This window comes from Leiobunum rupestre, chromosome 1, assembly GCF_980474605.1.
Source record: "Leiobunum rupestre chromosome 1, qqLeiRupe1.1.hap1, whole genome shotgun sequence".
In the NCBI taxonomy this organism is placed as follows: domain Eukaryota; kingdom Metazoa; phylum Arthropoda; class Arachnida; order Opiliones; family Sclerosomatidae; genus Leiobunum; species Leiobunum rupestre.
Genome location: NC_143384.1, coordinates 64872077 through 64879977, shown reverse-complemented (window position 1 = coordinate 64879977; position 7901 = coordinate 64872077).

Genomic DNA, 7901 nt, shown 5'->3' with positions numbered 1-7901 from the left:
AGTTATAATTAATGTTATTTCCTCGGGTAGCTCTCGGGGTCCTTTTCAGGCGTCATTTGATAGGTTTTAGTTATCTCTATCTATCTATCCATGCAAGTGCTGAGTCGCGGATTTTAATCAAAGGGGTATTTCTCTCCCCGATTAGGAATTTCGGCGTATAGGTTGCTATCATTGCTATTTCGATATTCGATTAAATGCTATTTTAAATAACGCTAGTGGTAAAATTAGGTCTTAAGAGGAGGAGGCTACTCTTTTGGCTGTGCCATCTTGTGTTACAAGAACATTATTTATTTATGGTATTACCAAGAATGTCGCTATAATCGGCGGGCACGTTGAACGCCTTACCTCCCGTCGCGTGGGGTGGGGGGAGGGGGCAAAACAAACGTCACCAGCGTTTAATTCCATCGGATCCAACTTTGATCTCTCGCGCTAGAGCGGCCAACCCATTCGTCCAAATTCCGTGAGCAAAAAATTTCCCCCTATAAACTCAACTACACTCGTTTTTATATTGGCTTAAATGCAAAAACTATTCTAAAAATAATATTCCACTAGTGGCGCTCAAACCATACACATATATTTTGCTCATAGGTTAACATAGAAACTTCACCGAATTGGTTGGCCGCTGTAGCGCGAACAGCGCGTGATCAAAGTTGACCGTGCGTCGAGTGACGTAAATATTACCACCAATGAAGTACCAGGACTTTTGGATTTATTATAAGCGGCGGAGCGTACTGGGGGGACCAACGGGTGGATTGAGAGAAACGCTAAAAAACGTCTCGACATACCATTAAAAACTTGTAGTACTGCGTAATACCGTTAAATTCCTTTCAGAAATTGTAGTATAGTGTAATACTGTGTAGTAGGTGTAATATGGCGTAGTACCGTGTAATACAATGTGTAATATATGGCAGTACGGTGTAATAATTGGTAATACAATCAATATTCAGTACTACGTGTAGTACAAGTAATATTTCTGTAGTACCAAGTAATCTGTAGTCTGGTGTACACTAAAAAACCTAGTGGTTACCACCTCGGCGTTGGGTATGCTATAAGCGAGACGTCCCTGTGTTTCTTGGTCTAAGGTATAAGCATCCGTCGCGGTAAATACATGGAATTGGCATTCACCTCGTCCAAGTTGCTTATTTCCAAAATTTCTGACCCTGTTTAACAGTTTCGATTAAGCTCGATTCTTTGAAATAATGGAACTTAGCATTAAAATAACTATTGTAGGAATAAGAACACTTCTGCTAGTTGAATAATTCACTTTTGGCTATTTCGTTTATCGCTTCACCGTTAAAAAACATATGAATAATAAATGGCAACAATTGGGTTCACGGCAGGTTACCAAACTTCATATTACGGGCTATTTCGTTGTTTTATGGCCGAGTTTTTCTGGGCCTAAAACTTGTTTTAGGACCCACGTCAATGGGACATTTTCCACTCATTAGGACCCAAAGATCACGTCCCAAAATTAATGACGTGCCTAGCTGTAGCACCCGGTATAATAAAATCCAGATACACATCCATTTTAAAACGATAATTATCAAAACAAAATTTTATTACCCATTAAAAAGTTTTAACAAAAGGAGAATGCACCACCGCTTGGGTAGTCGCTTTATAAACTGTATTTACCGGAAAATAGTCCATATCATGAAACAATAATCAATTAATATTTTGAAATAGAAAAATACGAGGGTACTTATTAAAAACACTTATAAAGATAATACGCCAATCACCAATAGTTGAATTTAACTATAGTGCTGTTTGCACAGAAAAAATACAGGGTGTTTCAAAAGGTTATGCAACTATTTTAAGAAGTTATAGGGGGTGAGTTTGCCTGTTTTTCCCATTTTATAACGTTGAGTTAAAAGAGCGCCAGAGAGCTTCAAAGAATGGCCAACTAGCCGCTGGAAGTAGGCTGCAACCAGAACAAAACCAAGCAGTAGGAAAGTGCGATATCAGGGGTATGATGAATTTGCGAAGGCGTAGGAATTGAGATAAATAACAAAAAGAAATGATTAAACAAAAAATTTGCAATTTGTTTAATCAAACACAGAAGAACGATGTAGGAAAATGTGTATTTTGTACGAGTTACAATAAATGTTCGAAGTTTCTTCCTTCAACTCTTGCACAAAGACGACAGCTTCAAAGGAGGGAATCGCGCACATGTTGAAATACTCCCGGTGTTCCGAATCTGTTCGGTAGCGGCTTGGATCCTTGCCACCAAATCAATGTCAGAATCTACTGGCGTGGCGTATACAAAATCCTTCATCCAGCCCCACAAGAAAAAGGCCAGCGGAGTTAGGTCGGGTGCTCTCGAAGGCCATGAGACTGGACCTCGTCTCAGTATCCATCTATGTGGAAATTGCGAGTTCAGTTCTTCCCGGACCGCCAAGGCATAGTGAGCAGGAGCCCCGTCGCAGAGTCGCTAGTGGTACTTCGTCCAGAAGATTAGGCAAGACATCTTTCAAGAAAACCAGGTACGACAGCCCAGTGAGTCGTTGCGGCAACATGCAAGGGCCAACCAAGACGTCTCCAACTATTCCAGCCCACATGTTAACCGAGAATCGCTCCTGAAAACCACGTGTGAACGTGGTATGCGGGTTTTCGAGTGCCCAATCGTGCTGGTTGTGGGTTTTGAATGGGCCTTCCCTTCCGAAAGTAGCTTCGTCAGTGAAAAGGGCGCTTTTAGGAAACAAGACATCTTGTTCTGAACGCTCTAAGAACCACCGTGTGAAGTCTACTAGCAATGGCCAATCCCCCGGATTTAATGCTTGTACTCTGTCTGTGACAAGGGTACTGAAGATTCTCCTGCATGACCCGCCAAATGGACGAATGACTGGCTCCCATTTCGTGTCCTACAGCACGTGCATGTGCTTGTTGACGGGTTCTAGTTGAAAGCCTCTAGCACCTCTTCTTCGAACTGAACATTGCGATATTGCGGGCAAACCCGTTGTCGACCTACTTCGTTCCTTTTCTGTAGAGAAGTTCAAATAATAAATTAGGTTAAGTACCCAGAATGTGCCTGTCTCACGTAATCGACGATTGACATTGGTAAAAGTCCGTGAGATGGGGACTCACCGGTTCCTGTACCTTTCCTGGTAGAGACGTTGAGCAGCCAAAGCATTGCCATCCGCTAGTCCATACATGGAATGTATATCCGCCAGTTCTTAGGAAGAGAACTCCATTGTTGCAGTTTGAAAATTATGAGAAATCACGGTCCATCACGACTTTAAATACGGTTTAAATTACCTTTTTTACGTTGGTTTCTTAGATTTGTTTAACTTTTTTACCTATCACATGAACCCAAACCTTAATGTTCGCATTTCCCTGCTGCTTGGTTTTGTGCTTGTTACAGCCTACTTCCAGGGGCTAGTAGGCCACACTTTGAAGCTCTCTGGCACTCTTTTAACTCATCGTCGGAAAATGGGAAAAAACAGGCATACTTCTCAACTCACCCCCTACAACTCCTTAAAATTTTTGCATAACCTTTTGAAACACCCTGTATACTTTAAATTTGTTTTATTATCGGGAAAAATAATAATATCTTCAGAAACAATTGAATACATGTAAATATAATTATTACGAATTTTTTGATTATTATTCAAATCGCGGACTATACATTTTTCTTTTCATTAGTTTAGTCAAATGTACTACACTTTGGTTTTAGCCAATATACCTACAAACTTAACATTAACTATTATTTATAATAGATACTATACTTTATAAGTTTAGAAAACGTTGAGCAATAATAGTGTTTTAGGGACTTGAAGCTCAGCCCATGGGTTCCGTTTTTGTAAAAATTGTTATGTCTAATATAGCGTTTTTGAAGAAAAATTAATACGAATATACAATCCAGCCAGTCAGTCATTTTTATAAAAAATATTAATTTTCATCGTATAATTGAAAATACATATTTAGATTGTAAGTTAGCGACTTGTACAAAATTTGCTAATTAGATAAAAAACAACGATTTTTAAAAGTGCAAAAAAAAAGATTTTTATTTAAAATATAAAATCTTTCTTGTACACTCTTAAACATCTCTGTTATTTTTTAGTTTAACAAATATACATTTCTGCAAGTAATTCTTATATTCGAAGTAAACTTCAATCCCAAACCACTTTTCATCTACATTGGAGCACGAAAATAGGTTTTTTATCGCCTACAATACTAAAGACTCTTGATATTTTTAAAGATTTTGGTTGCTCTTTCACGTGGTGTAGTCTCTCTTCAAAGTACTGTAAAAACAGTTTCGCTCTACGTAAGTTTACTCTGATTCTGTCATGGAGGTTCGCAGTAAAAAAGGTTTTCCAAAATGGCTTCCTGTGGTCATTTTAGCAGTTAAATTCTAAGTAAGCAGACGTTTTTATCTACAAGAGTAGTCAGGGCTGGATTAAGACTTTATGGGGCCCTAGGCCCAAGTTAATTTTGGTGCCCCCTTTCAATAGCGAGCTAGGCGCTTCCTCAATTTATAATTGAGAAATGGAAGGAAAATTCATTTTGCTGCCTGATTTAGTATGCCGTCAGGGGCTAGACGGCAGTCCGTCAGAGAATGTGACAATCAAACGTTTTTGGTTCATAGGGGTGGACGCATTTACTAAAATTACTCCGGAAAATATTTTGTGAAAAGCAAATGATGAAAGTTTTGTACTTTTATTTTTTTCGAACCCTCTTGGTGCCCCTTCTAGGCTTGGTGCCCTAGGCCCAGGCCTATTCGGCCTATTGGTTAATCCGGCCCTGAGAGTAGTCTTAGTACTCAAGATCAACCTAGAGGTTGATGGGCCAGCGCAAATCTAGAATCCTCGGAACAGGTGAATAAAACGTTTTAAAGTAAAACGAGTAAACTTTTAATCCGGGTAGAGCTCGGCGAAACAGATAATTTAACCTCTAAAGTTTTGATTAACCATACAAATTACGATTAACTGTTTATCCACGGCTATATAACAATTTTACATGTAAAATAATCGTTTTTTCCCGGATAATTTTCGTGTGTGGATAAAAATAAATAAAGTGATTATTTCTTATCCAAACGCCGAGCTCTAAATCCGAGAACCAGCCAAAAGAAACCACCTTCCGCTGGTAAACTTTCCACCATCTTGGAAAATGAAGGCCAAAAATTACGAAAATGCATTAAAGATCTCATTAAGCGATTGGCATGTTTTCAGGTTTAATCCCTCTATTCAACCGGAAACTCATTAGAAGCCCCGGAAGTTCGTTGTAACAGCCGGAAGGTCAAAATCCGCCCTTCAAAAACGTATTTGAAAAAAATGATAATTTGGTTTTTGGGCTGTGTTCAATTTCATCTACCAATCATAAACCCAAGGTTGAAAGTTTTTTCCACTTTTTTGATTCCAACTGAAATGATAATTATCCCCCCCCCCCTCGGTATCTTGGAAAAAGGTGACCAAAATCTTGAAATGTTTAACTAGTGTTATCAAAAGTAACAGAACAAGTAATAAATACTTCCTTTATCAACTTAGTCGGTATTAAATATTAGCACAAACGTATACCGTGGCTATAGGCGCTAACATAATGTTTTAAAATAATAAAATCGGTATTACTTTACTTAAAATACATTTAGCGGCAAAATTAAATTTTACAAGATTTCACTTTTATAATTAATACTGTTAATATTTTTATGTTTATTTTCTATGATAATAAAAAGCTACATAACGAATTAGTGCAAATTGAACATTGAAAATACTTACACTTAGTTTGACAAACTTGAAACTGGAAATTTAACATTAGTTAAAACGTGAAGGTAATTTAGTCGTAAAGTGAGCATAGAGATTCCATACAAAACGTACACCTCTTTACCTATTAATAAGTTCTTTAGCCCAAGAGGGATATTAAATGGTTTTTTCTAAAAAAATTAACTTTTAGTTTAAATTTTTTTATTAAATAATAACATAATATGGACGATAAAGGTACCACTTTATGTTGCGAGTAACTTACTTGAAAATATGTTTTAGTTTCACAATGAATATCCGAGATTGATAATAATGTCTAAATAAAAACGGGTAAACGGAAAACACTCTTAAGAACTTTCAATTGCTGCCTTTGTCCTGATGTTTTCAAGATATAGTTAGTTGCAGGCTAAGAAAGACAAAAAATATAGTACAGTCGGCGCAAGGATACCTCAGACCATTTCCGGCCAGTCGACCGCCCGAAATTTGAATTGGACCATTTTACGGTCAATTTAAAATTTCGTGATTTTCATCGTATTTTCGCACCATCTATAGGAACCGAAATTGGAATCTATTTTTTAATTTCATGTTGTCATGAGTTAAATTACTGAATACCGCCGAATTATTTTGCTAAAGAAGGTTTGATAATGGAATAGTAGAAGTCGTAGTAGAAGTAGTAGTAGTTGAATGCCATAAGTGTGAAACCCTATAAAAGATTTCCTCAAAATCCCTTCTAAATATGGGAAATTGATTTCTTGGAAACCACTGTAAATAATAATAGTATTCATGAGGTATAAAATTTTCTTTCGACAGCGATGCCCATAGGGGTCCTTGATGACCCATACAATTGACCGATGGGGAGCTAATATTACGGTTTGGCAGCTTGTTTACTATTTTTGTGGGGTGGCCTCGCAGCAAGAGGAGCCGGGTTTGATCCCAGCTTGTGGCACTGGGTGTAAACTCGGAACAACACCTTCTGCGTTGAGTTTGCAAGTTCTCTCCCCGCTGGTTTAAGGGGTTTTCCCCCGAGCTCTTCGGTTTCCCCTTCCTTAAAAACTTGTTGAGGTTAACGTTAATAGTTAGTGTAGGGAGATGTTGGCTCGCGTGGCATGAAGGGCTTGCCACCACCCTCCTACGCATTGTAACCCGGCCACCTGAATCAATGGCTTTAAAAGTCGCTTGGTGATTTAGGCCTAAGGTGGTGACTTGGGTATAAGCCTAGCTGATTATTATTATTATTATTATTTTAAAGCCATATCACACAATTTTATAATCGACATCACGCTCTCTTTGGTTTCAATTTGGCTAAACTAATATTGTACATTAAAAAAATTATTTTTATTTAGAATGGACGTATTGTAATCAAATATATATATATATATATATATATATATATATATATATATATATATATATTTATATTTGATTACAATACGTCCATTCTAAATGTACAATATTAGTTTAGCCAAATTGAAACCAAAGAGAGCGTGATGTCGATTATAAATACCGCAACAATATTAAGTGAAAAAACCATAATTTACATAATGTAATCACTATTATTAAGTAATAGCAAGATGGGACCGGCCATATTAGCAGCCTCAACACTGCCCTTTATTATCATAATTGTGGCCTCCCTGGTCGCTAATAAATATCAAGGGCCAAGTAACTCCAAAAATTATGGAAATTAGATTTTATAATCGGGTATAGCAATAAAATTATCCATTTTTATAACGATAACCTGTTGATAATCATCTTGCTATATTAGAGGAATACTATCAAAATATAACTTTTTAGCCACTGTGGCATCCATAGGTTTTGTGCTTCGAAGGAAAAAAAATTCATATTTGCTCGTTGATTCAGTTTTCAATGTTCCCAAAATGCGAATTTTTTCAAAGTTCGGTTCAGAAATTTATATTGATCTAATTTAAATTCCCGCTCTATTGTCTTGTTAATTAAATAATAACTTTTGCAACTAAAGCTTGACATTTTTGAAGACATAGATCATTGCTACACTGGATAGGACCAGTTTATTGGCTTCGAGGGTTTAACAGGAAATCATTTCGTAAAATACGTAAATCGAAAAAGCGAATGTTTTTGTGGTAGGCTTAAGTTTTATTTCTGGTGTATAGTAGTATCCGAACACAGTTTCATACAGGCGCAGGTTCAGTCTATGACTGATCGATTAATTGGTTTTTATTCTGGCTAATCCAACTT